Source organism: Stylophora pistillata, chromosome 12, assembly GCF_964205215.1.
Source record: "Stylophora pistillata chromosome 12, jaStyPist1.2, whole genome shotgun sequence".
NCBI lineage: Eukaryota > Metazoa > Cnidaria > Anthozoa > Scleractinia > Pocilloporidae > Stylophora > Stylophora pistillata.
In genome coordinates this window covers 5,745,001-5,757,481 of record NC_142530.1, presented here as the reverse complement: position 1 = coordinate 5,757,481, position 12,481 = coordinate 5,745,001, and the positions used below count along the sequence as shown (strand labels likewise).

General features: G+C 42.0%; 1 protein-coding gene and 1 pseudogene across 2 annotated transcripts in view; both read left to right on the top strand.

Moving 5' to 3' along the window:
* Nucleotides 1-12,481, top strand: part of LOC148718519 (uncharacterized) — a 677,830-nt gene that overhangs the window by 243,489 nt on the left and 421,860 nt on the right. The window lies entirely within an intron of this gene.
* The window catches only part of LOC148718534 (uncharacterized), a 4,385-nt pseudogene continuing 2,502 nt past the window's right edge, over nt 10,599-12,481 (top strand).

Sequence of the window (12,481 nt, the reverse complement as noted above, 5' to 3'; positions counted from 1 at the left end):
CGAGCCACGAAAGAATGGAACAAATTAAGTGTGGACATCAAACGGAGTACCAGGGTAAAACGTTTTAAGCGTTCCCTTTTTAAAATAATTTTAGATAATCAAATTCTTAGCAAATTATTCCTGTAATTTTTTTTTTTTTTTTATATTTTTAAATATTTTATGATGTATATAGGTTAATTATTTTATTTTGATTATTCCTAATATTGTTACGTTTGTTACAATTCCTTTTTTTTTTCCGAATTTTAATTTTCGAGGGCCATTAGTTTATCAATTTCATTACTGTCACATGTTACCCTCGTTAAATAAAGTCTTACTTACTTACTTACTTACTATTCAGCGCGAAAGCTTTTACATGCCTGTCCCTATACTTGCATGGCAAGTAATTACTGAGCTCAATATTGGAGCAATAGTTTTATGATAAACAAAACAGCACCCTTCTGAACTTTTTTTCCACAAACCTTTACAGAAAAATCTGGAACAGTAATTGTCTTACACTAAATCCTAATCAGGCCATATTTTCTGTCTTTGAGGCCTAATTTAATTTCACATCATATTCTTCATAATGTTCATTTGCCAGTCTAACGATTCATACCCTAGTATGGAAATCAAACACCCATTTCTATTAACGACACAAATTACATTGGCTTATCCAATTCACGCGTTGGCTCACAGAGCCTTTGATTGCTTTTTGCTTTTTTCTATGACAACCTTATTGCAATTAGGTGTATATGTTTCCACTCCGGAAGTCAGTTCTGTCGCTAACCAATTTTACTAGCGACTAGAAGTTACAGGACTTACATAAATGTGTTTTTGTGACATCTCAAAACTTTTAATTATGAGCAACAGAACTTGATCCTTATTAAGGCAATCGTTTAGTTCTTAGTTAGGATATCTGAGACATTTGACGGCTAAAATTGGCATTGTTATTTGACGGTAAAAATATTGCGTCTTTGACGGTTGAAGGTTAATATTGTGGCCATTTGATGGTTGACGGCTGACTCCATTGGGATCCTCAATTAAGCTCTACAAATGTCCACAAAAGATACTAACTCATTGTATGTAATATGAGCTCTACATTTTGTCTTCAGATTTTCATTTATCGTATTATGCGTTGGTTTTGTTGTTTTAGCGGAGATTAGTAAAGAAAATCTTTTGAAAGTCCTGCGTCTTCAAAAACGTGCGGCTAGAATTATCCTTGATGCCGAAAGAACAGCACCTTCTGTCGGCTTATTTAACACCTTAAAGTGGGTTCCTTTTTATGCTGAATCATACGTCAACCGATGCGCTCTAACCTACAAAAGGCTTAATGGAAATACCCCGCAATATATAAATGATATTGAAGGTTAATATTGTGGCCATTTGATGGTTGACGGCTGACTCCATTGGGATCCTCAATTAAGCTCTACAAATGTCCACAAAAGATACTAACTCATTGTATGTAATATGAGCTCTACATTTTGTCTTCAGATTTTTATTTATCGTATTATGCGTTGGTTTTGTTGTTTTAGCGGAGATAGCGTTGTTGCAGTGACAAATATTTTCTGCGATAGATATCCCATGTAATTAACCATATTAATAGATAAATAAAAATTATTAAAAAATAAAATATGGTCTATTATCTTTTATTCCCGTAAATAAAACAAACTTGGAGTTCGGAGATATATTTTCAGCTAAGTTGGTGTTTCATTATAACAACACTTCGCGGGAGCTAATGCTTAGAAAGAATGATACATTATACAGCTAGTCAGCTTATCAGTAAGGGACTGAGATGATTTTGCAAACCTTATCCTTTTTTTCTAATTTGTTTTTATCTTTTACTTGATAGTAATTCCTCTCTTTGTTTTCTTTTCAGACTTGAAGGCCGGAGCAGGTAACTATCTTTAGTAATAGATCATGGTCATCATAGAAATATTTATTAACAGACAATCTTAACAAGCTACTGAAGCGACTTCACAGAGTTACTTTGTATGTTTGAATGATTAAAGTAAATACACTCAGCGATACTGATTCAGGTTCGTGTTTATTAATTTTATTTTTATTGCACATTCTATCACATTAACTAATGAAACTATCTTTCTATACATGATCAACAATATCAACAATAGTAACACGGTCAAATTAAAAGGGTCTCAATGGGAGGGGGGTTCACGTTGACGGTTTATAGTTTAAAATAAGCCCTTTGGACAGTTGACTGTTAAATTTTGGGTTATTTGATGGTTGACAGTGAATGTTTGGGAATGTCGTTTATAAAACGAGCTTAACACGCGAAGTTTGGCTATAATTTTTCTTAATGACGCGTTTGTAAAGAACTGTTAATTTATATCACCTTTTATTGATAAATGACCAGCGTTTTACGATACCGCAAGTGTTTCCATACCTGAAGTCAGTTCTGTCGCTAACCAATTTTACTCGCGACTAGAAGTTAAAGAACTCACATAAACGTGTTTTTTGTAATATATGGAAATCTTTATTTATGGGCAACAGAACTTGACCCTTATTAAGGCAATCGTTTAGTTCTTAGGATATCATAGACGTTTGACGGCTAAAATTGACTTGCTTATTTGACAGTTGACCGTAAAAATATTGCATTTTTGACGTTTGAAGGTTGATACTTTGGGCATTCGATGGTTGACGGCTAACTGAGCAACAGAACTTGGCCCTTATTTAGGCAATCGTTTAGGTCTTAGTTAGGATGTCTGAGACATTTGACGGCTAAAATTCGCTTGCTTATTTGACGGTTGACAGTAAAAATATTGCATTTTTGACGGTTGAAAGTTGATATTTTGGCCATTTGATGGATGACGGCTAACTCCACTGAGATGCTCAATTAAGGTCTGCAAATGTATAGCAAAGTTACTGTTTCATTGTATGTCATATGAATTTTGTCCTCGGATCTCCCTTTATCGTAAAATGTATTGGTAATTATTCATAATGGACATGGGAGTCAACTTTTATTCGCGTAAATAATACACACTTGGACGGGAAGGATATACTTAGTGTTTTTTTAAAGCAACACCTAGTGGAGGCTTATGGTCAGGAAAAAAACTATGCATTCTCCTGATTTAATACATTGACGTTAAAGGGAAAGTACGATCTAGAAAAAGTTTACTTATAGCAAAAGTTATTTTCTTGCATTGTCCTAACTGGCTATTCATTTGAGCTAAAAGCATATTAGTGCGAAGAAGTACGTCCCAAAAATCGCATTTTCAAATTGAAATCTTTTTTTTTCTTTTGAAATGAACAATGACATCCCTACGTGGCAGAAAATAGGATTAAAAGCCATAGAATTGAAAGCCTATACCTGCATCCGAATTGGACCACCTTTTATTAATTTTTTTTTTTTTTTTTTTGTATGGAACGGCACCTAGAAAAAAATTAAGAAAAGTACCTGACGACCAAAGAACAATCTGTAGCTCTTACACAGCAGTTTGCGGCGATACTTAACTGAGAAGAACTACGCACTCTAGATGTTCACAGACAATGAGTATGAAAAATTAAGAGTGATACACCTAGGAAACGCAAGTCACCTGTTCACGTGTACGTGCTCATAGGTATCGATTCCATTTTTTTCGCTCTCATCTGGCTAAAGCTACTTGACTTATATGACGGTTCCTGTTTGGGAATAAATCCGTCTCTAATGCCATATAAAATTTACTAATTCTTATTAAATACCGCACGTGACTTAACGGTTTCGTAATAACTTAGAGATCCATCAAAGACCTGATCTCATAAGACTGTTGCAAATCATTTCGAAGTCTTGGCCCTCTATTTTCACATCGCTTCTGCAAATAGAAAAGGTGGAGGTGCAATTCAAAATGGAAGGAAACTCATGGGCCCTACTTCGAAGCCGGTGCACCCTTCTCTCTTCTCATGCGTCAAATTCTTTAAGCAAAATGTTTACAATAGAACAATAAATGCTGATGGTGTGGGGGCCTCATATGGGCAGACTGGTCCATCCAAGATGTTTCGGATAGTGTCTCAGACTTTCTTCTTTGAGATAGTATTCTTTAATGTGCCTCTCAGCGTAGCTAATGGCATGGTGTTTATCTAAAAGTGCAATTCATTCATTATTGGTAAATCTTTAGTTCAAATAATCACGAATCGCTCATTGAATCTAAAGGTCCTTAAAAGAACTGTACCGCACCTTGGTATACTGAGTTGTAATCGGAGCGGGAATGAAGTCTCGTCACACCACACATGCCAGAATGTAGCCATTTTGAAAGATCCGTTATAAACGTTACCTTTTCGGACAGTTACTCGCGCTAGGTATTTGGACGCGTTCGTGCTTTATTTTCACGTTGAGTTTATTAGTTTTTGCCACGGAAAATAAATTACTCCCTCCAGAGGTAAATGGATCGTTTGATGGACATATAAGATCTAGAAACCTTACATCGAATCGTGTATTAGTTATGATTAATTTATAGCAACTTCTCCTTACTTGAGAGAGACAACAAGAGCTTACCCCTTTTCATACAATATAATTTTTATATTGATTTTTTTTAAAAAAAATAGGGGAACTGGCGATTGACCTCTCACAGAGGGAAAGGACACAAAGATCAAAGGCTGCGATTATTGCTCATTTTTTCATTTTTTTTGACTGCAGACTCTGAAAAAGTACATATGGCCCGTCCTTGTCAGAAGAGGTTAAATATCATTGACTTTTTTGTATTTCAGAAAGAAAAACTTTTCCATGTTGTCGTGTCTTATTTGTGTTTGCCCACTAAAATATTTTAAGAACGTAGCACGTGAATTCCAGCAATGCGAGTTTCAGCAAGTTCACTTGCACGTGACCTTTTTCGTTTCTTTTTTTATGAATAAGTACTTTGGAACTCTAGTTTTCGAAAAGTTGGCATCTAAGTTAGTTTGTAAAGTTCGTGAAGGGTTTTTGCAAAAGATTCAGAGAATTTCGAAGCGACGTGGAGCGACATAGGTAGAGAGGCTGATTTACGACGCTGTGGAACTCTGAAGAAAAAAGAAATTAAACGTGGAGTTTACAATTCTTCGAAATTCTGTGGATTGTGCGAAATTCTGCAGATGAATAAATAATTTCTGCGTATGGAGTCGCTCAGTTTGGTTGACAGCGACGACGTTTGGGAACAAGGAGTGCCACAAGAGAGAATTACGGTCTGGAAAAGGTCGAAAGGTGGTCACCTCGGTGAGATGACAAAGATTTTTGGCCGTTTAGACGAAGTGCTCAAGGATTATCGTGTTACAAGTAACGGAGCTGAGTCGTCGTTTACAGGATCAATGGGCGCGGTATTGTTTCGTGTACAATGAAATTATAAGCCATTTACCGGGGGAAAGTGAAAGATCGAATTAAATAGGTCGCTTCAATGATCAGACGCGAGTGTACGAAAGATACAGCTTTGTAATTGAGCAGTTCCTTGCCCGTGCAGAACTTTAGAGTGGAGTAACAGAAAGCAGCGCGCTCTCAGCTAAGGAACCAGGTGTTTCCGAAAAGTGTGTTAGTCTTCCTGGAGATGCAAAAAGTTCTGTTTCGACTGGTTGTCGAAAATCGAGACGTTCAGGTCGTAGTTCAAATCGTGGTGCAAGATCACGTGAGAATGCTGCGGTGGAAAGCGTTTTGGCCGAAGCGAAATTGACGCAATTAAAGAGAGAGAAAGTTGAAACAGCAGCTGTTACTGTTAGAAAATGAAATAGCTGACGCCGAGGACGAAGCCGATTTAGCTCGGATAAGGACACGTTTTTATGAACATTTGGATTCAGACAAGGGAACCGAAGGGTCTAAAGGAGTGCTCATCATCGATGAAGCATCTACTAAGCCGGTTACGTTGGAGGAGGTAGTACAGTACTCTGATCCGCGAGTGATGGAGAAGCTTGAACCATTTATTCCTGAGTCCTGCCCGAAAGAGGCTTAGCCGTGTACCATCGCTCCTGCTCCGAGAATTCTTGAGGAAGTCCCAAGATCAACGTTGAATCCAAGGGCTCCTCCTTTCCCTCAGCCAAACAGTGAATGTGAAGCTACATCCAAGTTTATTAAAACTGACCGTGCTAGTGTTCTCGAGAGAGCTGTCGCTAACATGAATCTGATTGCTACGGGCGTGAACCTGCCTCCCCTGGAGGTGATGAAGTTTTCCGGAGATCCATGTGAGTTCTTCAAATTTACAACACGTTTCCATCTGATGGTGGAGTCTCAGAATCTGTCTGATGAACAACAGATGACCCGTTTGTTGCAGTTTCTCGAGGGAAAGGCAAAAAGGACGGTGGCAGGTTTCGAGGGCACGCCTGGTGGATTCAAGAAAGCTATGCGATTACTGGAGCCAAGATTTGGCCAGCCTCACATGATAACCAAAGCATGTGTTGACGCTTTAATTGAAGGACCAAACATTTCAAACAGTGACAGAGAAGGCCTGAGAGAGTTTGCAGATTGCAGCAGGACCTTGTACGAGACCCTAAAAGAAATAAACGCCCTGTCAGAAATGAACCTCTCTAACCTGGGGAAAATGTGCAGCAAACTGCCTACTGTCCAGCAGGCTAGATGGACAGATGAAGTGCAACGGATCCGCGAGTGAGGGATGTTGCCAAGCCTTAAAGACCTGGTGGAGTTCATAGAGAAACGCGCAGGTCCTGTAAATGATCCAATCTTCGGACGAATTGGCGAAACGAGCAGAGCCGCTAATGTATCTGCCAAGAGAAATTCGAGAGTGCCCCCTCCCAGCAGAACTGACGGTAGAGTGACTACGCTAGCAACGCAGCTTTCTCTGCCTGGCCGGAATGGTCCACGAGGTACAGGCCATCCAGTTAAATTTATAAACTGTGGGGCATCCCACAAGTTGGCCGAATGCGATAGATTTAAGAACATGACTGGAAGATAGCGACAAATCGTTGTTCGAGGTAGAGGTCTTTGTTTCAACTGCCTGAGGAAGGGACATTTCCTCTCCGAATGCTTTGCTAAATCGAAGTGCAACCTATGCCCACAGAAACATCACTTCCTCTTGCACAACGCTGCATTGGACTGTGTTGAAACCCCCCGCCAAAGCCAAGACCAAGACGAAGTAACTGCCAACACGATGATAGGCGATGGTAGGGCATCCTCTTCTGGTCAAAACCCGGACAAGGTTAGAGTATCTGCGAACGTAATTACGGCAAATGGTTGTGAAAGTGAGACCCCGACAAGTAGTACGGTACATTTTGCCAAGCTAGCCTCCTACAAGACGTGCAGTTCGACAGCATTCACCTCGCAGAAGATTGCTCTGCAAGTGGTCCCTGTAAGAGTGGAAGGAGAGAATGGGAACTTAGTGAGCACGTGGGCATTGCTTGACAAGGGAAGCGAGGAGTCGTTTATCGCTAAATCTACCGCCGACAAGCTGAGATTGAGGGTGAAGAATTTCGAGTCCTTGGCAGTTTGTACCTTGACTGGGGAGTCAACAGTACGTGTGGGAAGAGTAGACCTGGCGGTTTTATAGATGGAAGGTCCAGAAGGCCATTGAATTGAGATTAAGGATGTCAAGGTTGTTGAACACCTCCATGTGAACATGTCTAGGCCGCAGGACTTAACGAAGTGAGAGCACTTAAATGATATACCGCCTCCAGAGATTGGTGGAGGAGCAGTCACGCTGCTAATAGGAGCAAACGTCCCTGAAGCTCACATACATGAGGAAGTTCGCGTTGGAGGAGTGGGAGAACCATATGCGGTTCGTACTCTATTTGGGTTGGCTATTATGGGTCCACTTAATGGCAACATTAGAAGCCAATTTAACAAAGCAAACGTAAACTTTCTGAGGTACGGCAACGAGACGTTAGACCAGCAAATGAGTCCGTTTCTTGGTTTGGAGAACATTGATTCGATCATCAGTAGTAGGAAAGGGATGTCAGTCCAGGATCGAGAAGCCTTAAGCAAGCTTAATAGTTCCGCTCGCCTAGTAGATGGCCACTACGAGGTTGGAATGCTGTGGAAGCACGAGAGTCCTTGGTTGCCAAATAACAGAATGACGGCTGTAGCTAGACTTCGTTCCCTGAGAAGACGGCTATGCGCAGATGAGCAGTTGTGCTGTAAGTACCGAAACTTTATGGATGACCTCTTGACAAAAGGATATGCAAGAAAGTTGACGAAAGACGAGGCTGCGGCTCGGAGCCCCAGGACGTGGTATCTACCACACCATGGTGTCTTCCACCCACACAAACGGGGAAAAATTCGTGTGGTATTTGATGCCGCGGCATTACATGATGGAGTTTCTCTTAACAATCAGCTGAATCGAGGACCAGATTTAACAAACAGTTTGCTTGGCGTGTTGCTGAGGTTCAGACAAGAGCGCATCGTACTTGCAGCAGACATACAATCTATGTTCCTTCAGGTGAAAGTACCTGCCGAGGATGCCGACGCCCTCTGGTTTTTATGGTGGGAATACGCTGACTTTCGTACCCCCCAGAGGAGTACCAGATGGTCTCTCACATTTTTGGCGCGAAAGATTCTCCAAGCTGCGCAAACTACTGCCTCAAAAGAACCGCTGACGATAACAAGAAGATCTTTAGTGAAGAAGCTGTTAAGTCCGTCCAAGAGGATTTTTACGTTGACGATCTGTTGAAGGCCGTAGAAACACCCAGCAAAGCGATTTCACTGGCACACGAATTGATGGCCCTACTGGAGAAGGGCGGATTTCGTCTGACTAAGTGGACGAGTAATAGCCGAGAAGTGTTAGCGAGCATGCCCGAAGATAAACAGGCGCGGCCGACTGTAAACCTGGACTTGGACGAGCTGCCTATTGAGCGGGCGCTGGGCGTTTTGTGGAACGTCGAGAAAGATGTCTTCCAATTTGAGGTCTTCAAACCCGACAAACAGGCCACTAAACGAGGGATCCTGTCAGCTATTAGCTCCCTTTACGATCCTATGGGTTTTGTCTGTCCAGCTGTGTTGGAAGCAAAGAAAATTATGCAGCGACCGCGGAAATTACAGGTAGCATGGGATGATCCTATCCCAGAGAGTGAGCTTGCTCATTGGGAGCTATGGAAGTGTGAGCTATCCACTTTGACGCAAGTACAGATTCCGAGATGCCATCTCCAGCGACACGGAGAGGTCAAAGAAATTTCTCTTCACCAGTTCTCAGATGCGTCAGATAAGGGATATGGCATGTGCTCCTATCTGCGATTTGTCTATGAAGATGGTTCTATTTAGTGCTCCTTCCTGATTGGCAAGTCAAAGGCGATGTCGGTGAGGCCGATTTCAATCCCAAGACTAGAGCTGCAGGCTGCGACGCTTTCTGCGAGGATTTATCAAGTTTGTCGAGAGGAGTTAACCTACAGGATTGACAGAGTGGTGTTCTGGACCGACTCTCAAACTACCTTGCAGTACATCAAGAATGAAAGCAAACGTTTTCACACCTACGTAACCAACAGAATTGCTGAGATTCGTGAGATAACCAGTCCAGACCAATGGAGACACTGCCCAGGAAAATTGAATCCAGCAGACGACGCTTCCCGTGGTTTGAAGCCCCGGAAATTGATTGATAAGTATCGTTGGTGGAAGGGACCAGAGTATCTGTGGGAATCAGAAGAGAACTGGCCTGAAGCCGAGATTGGCGAGGTCTTACAAAACGATCCAGAAGTTCGGAATGAAGTGCAAGTTCATTCAATCAAGACTGAAAGTCCTGACCCTGGACTTGACCCAGAATCTCCATGCATGAGCGACCAGCCTGTTTACAAGATAATGACTTACTAGAGCTCGTGGTTGAAGTTGCAATGTTGCGTCGCTTGGCTAGTGCGCTTTAGCCATTGGCTAAGGAACCGGAAAACTTCTTCGAGTGTACAAGCATTAACCACAGAGGAGCTACAAGAAGCAACCCTGCTAATCATGAGGTTAGTCCAGGCTCAAAGTTTCGCTGAAGAACTGAGAGATCTCAAGGCCAATAAGAAAGTAAAGAGCTCCAGCAGGCTTGTGAAGTCCAGCCGGCTGGAGGTCCAGCTGAAGTCCAGGCTGGAGGTCCGGCTGAAGTCCAGCTCCAGCAGGCTTGGGAACTCCAGCCGGCTGGAGGAAGCAGTTGTACTGTCTTACAACGAAAAGCACTCAATCATACTCCCAAAGAAACACAACGTTAGTCAGCTGATTGTTCGCTGCTGTCACGAACGTCTGGCCCATGCTGGTAAGGAGCAGACCATGGCGCAGACGAGGAAAATGTTCTGGATACTCGGAGGCAGAGGATTGGCCGAGATCATCATTAGAAATTGCTTCAAGTGTCGCCGGTTGAATGAGAGACCAATGAAGCAGATCATGACCCCCTTGCCTAAAGAGAGATTAGAACCGTACAAACCACCCTTCACGTCGATTTCTTCGGGCCACTAATCGTTAAATGGGGCCGCGGTTCAACAAAACGCTGGGGATGCTTGTTTACTTGTTTAACAACCCGAGCCATTTTCTTGGAGCTAGTGCCGTCATTGGCGACTGACGATTTCATTATGGCCTTGCGACAGTTTGTCAGCCGAAGGGGACCACCCGAGGAAATCAGATCGGACAGAGGGACCAACTTTGTTGGGGGGAACGTGAATTGCAAGATGGAATCAAAGGCTGGAACAACATTAAGATCTACCAAGAATTCCAGCAGAAAGGAGTCAAGTGGACTTTCCACCCTCCTACAGTGGCGCACATGTCCGGAGTCTGGGAAAGGCTGGTGCAGAGTGCGAAGAGGCATTTGAAGGCTATCGTAGGAGATAGATTGCTAAGTGAATTCGCGCTGCCAACTTTGTTCACCGAAGTAGAATTCATCATGAACAACCGCCCGATTGTAGCAGCCTCAGACGACCCTGCCGATTTGGAAGCATTGAACCCCAACCACTTCTTGCTGCAAAGGAAGGTGACCGGATTGCCTCCAGGGGTTTTTGTCAAGGAAGACCAATTGGGAAAGAAGCAGTGGAGAAAGGTCCAATACCTAACCGACATCTTTTGGAAAAGATGGATCAGCGAATATTTGCCGACCTTGACTGAAAGAGAAAAGTGGCTCAAAGATCAACGAAATGTTAGAGCTGGAGATCTGGTGCTCATCATGGAAGAGAATGTTCCCCGTAACAAGTGGAATTTGGGTCGTGGGACTGAGGTCTTTGTAGGACGAGATTCAAGAGTGCGATCCGCCAAGGTGAAGACTTCTAGCACGGAGCTACACCGCCCCGTTGTTAAATTGTGTTCATTGGATGGCTACGACAGACACTTCTCCTGATTTGCAAACGTGTCAACTGGCCTTCACGTTTGCGGGGCCGCTGTCGAGTCTTATTTGTGTTTGCCCACTAAAATATTTTAAGAACGTAGCACGTGAATTCCAGCAATGCGAGTTCCAGCAAGTTCACTTGCACGTGACCTTTTTCGTTTCTTTTTTTATGAATAAGTACTTTGGAACTCTAGTTTTCGAAAAGTTGGTATCTAAGTTAGTTTTTAAAGTTTGCGAAGGGTTTTTGCAAAAGATTCAGAGAATTTCGAAGCGACGTGGAGCGATATAGGTAGAGAGGCTGATTTACGATGCTGTGGAACTCTGAAGAAAAAAGAAATTAAACGTGGAGTCTACACATGTGACTGAAACTGTTTTTGCTTGAGTCTACTTTCACAGTGTCTAGCGGCTAGAGGAACAATATGATGCTGCTCCCAGGCCCCCTTTTGTACCTTTTCTACACGGCAAGTAATAAGAAAAGTGAATCGTAAGTGAGCCCCCTCTCCCCATCATCCCTTCACTCTTTCCTATCTGTGACATGCGCAGAGTAATCTGAAATAGTTTAACTTTTAAAAGAAGTTGCATCCGATACACTCTATACAATCTCTATGGAATTTTTTAAACTTAAAATTATTTCTTTACGAATATTTTACGTGAGTAACGCCTTCTTGTTGTTTATTTTTTTCAATTAAAGTACTAATCGTGCATTTAGTGGGAAAGGAATAACTCATGATTCAGCGGCAAGGAAGACAACAATTTTTTTTCGAAGTATTCAGACCCCGTAGGGATTATAAAAGCAAACGTAGACGCGACAAGTAATAAGCACAAATCCTAGTGCAGTCAAAATCCCGGACGTGCGTTTACATTTTGCTGACTGAAAGCGCATCTTAGATAAAACTGATTTCGATTAAATGCTGCAAACAACTGAGCTGTTCCATTTAACTGATCTATCAATGGCCTGACTTTAAACCTACAGTTGCAAATCTCTTTAGCGCTTTGGCGCTTAATTGTTTTCATTGTGAAACACAGAAAAGTTTATTTTCGCCTTTGCTAACGGTTGTGCCACTATGGCATAATGTGCCAACCGCCCATGCAGACGGATCCAGCCAAGAGGTTTAATTTCAGATTATATTTCGGATTTAATCTTTGATTTTAGATCTCTTTCAGACCGCGTTCTTTAGTGCTCAGCAGAAAGTAATCTTTGAGTAGTGGAAACTATTTCGAGCGTATTAATTAGCGCTTTGTTTTCACGTTTTATTCATTCGTTTTTGCCACAATTGTTGTTGTGTCTCCCTTCAGAGATAAATTAATGTTTTAATGGCCATACAAGA